Source organism: Astyanax mexicanus, chromosome 10 (genome assembly GCF_023375975.1).
Source record: "Astyanax mexicanus isolate ESR-SI-001 chromosome 10, AstMex3_surface, whole genome shotgun sequence".
Lineage (NCBI taxonomy): Eukaryota > Metazoa > Chordata > Actinopteri > Characiformes > Acestrorhamphidae > Astyanax > Astyanax mexicanus.
The window spans coordinates 3,740,119-3,741,864 of NC_064417.1; positions in this window are offsets into that span (position 1 = coordinate 3,740,119).

Sequence of the window (1,746 nt, forward strand, 5' to 3'; positions counted from 1 at the left end):
CATCTCTCTACAAGTCAGACCATAGCATCTAAGATCTTACTACAAAATTTAGTTTTTTGTTTTTCTTAAACCATTCTGTTGTGGCATTGCTTAGGGTGTTTCGGGTCCTTGTCCTTTTGCATCTCCCAACTTCTATAGAATTTCAGCTGATGAACAGACACTCTCACATTATCCTATAGAATGTTTTGACACACTTGGGAATTTCTTTTTCCTTTAATTACTGCAAGCTGGCCAGGCTTTAATGCAGCAAAACAGGCCAAATTATGATGCTGCTTCCACCATATTTTAGGTTTGGGATGATGTCGTGGGTCATTTGACTGTGCGCCCACTTCTTGGCAGAGTAGCCACAGTCCCAAATTGTCTCCATTTGCTGATTGTTTGCTTTACTGTGGTCCGGCAAATTTCTAAAGTCTTTGAATTCACTTTGTAAAAATTTCCAGCTTTACGTTAATCAACAACTATTGATTGTAGATCCTCTAAAAGCTCTTTTTTTTCAGTCAAGCTAGTTCTAGTGCACACCTTGAAACTAACAATACTCCAGATGTTCTAACACTTGACCCTACGAAACTTTTTCATGGGTCATTGACACAATAGTTTACTTGCTTTTTAAACTAGCACTATGAGGATTCTTATGTTTTATGCTCTCAAAGATGACATGAATGATCATATTACTATTTTGTCATTATTTTAGGCACATTATATTTGTTAAATATGATGATTGGATGATGATCACATTCCAAAGTGTTTACATACTTTTTCTTGCCACTGTATACTGCTTTCAACACTTTTTTTTTTTTTTACAAAATGATGTAGATAGACAGTAAGACAGTGTATGTGTATTAGTGCACAAAACATAAAGTTACTTTCTTTCACAAGTATGTGAACCTTTTGGGATTTCATGGTTTTCTGCATAAACGTGTCATAAATTGTGACCTGATCTTCATCCAAGGATTAGTAAAGGTTTTGACAAATAAAATGTGTCTGGCAGAAGCGATTATTTAGCTCTGTCATATTCTTTGTACGATTTTCCGGGAAAACTCTGCACTGACTTTGGACTTGATAATAAAACACAGTGGACCAACACCAGCAGATGACATGTCTCTCCAAACCATCACTGATTGTGAAAAACTTCACACTAGACCTTAAGCAGCTTGGACTGGACTGTGTGTCTCTCCACACTTCCTCCAGACTCTGCTCCCTTGATTTTCTAAATGAAATACAAAATGTACTGATGGTCAGTGATGGTTTGGAGAGCCGTGTCATTTGCTGGTGTAGGTCCACTGTGTTATATTTTCCCAAGATTTTCCCAGCACTTACTCTGCTGAAAACTTTTTATGGAGATGGGGATTTTTTCGTTTTCCAGCAGGACTTGGCACACTGCCAAAGGTGTCTTATTGGTCTTATTTAATAATCTAATTTTTTTGAGACATTGATTTCTGGGTTTTCATCGGCTGTAAGAATATTGATGTCTCTGTGTGTTACACATTTGAATTACTGAAATAAAGTAACTTTTCAATAATATTTTGTTTATAATGTTTGTTTGAGATGCACTTAGTTTGAGATTTTTGGATTTGTGTGGGTAGGTGCACAAGGGCTCTCAGACAGACACCTTTATAAATTATGCCGGACGCTCATTAAATGTGCACAATAAAGCACAATTAATATGAGATAATGTCTCGCGCTTTGCAGTGTAGAGGCTGGAAATGGATTGTCACACCCTCTGAAGATCACTGTAATCCAGCCAGA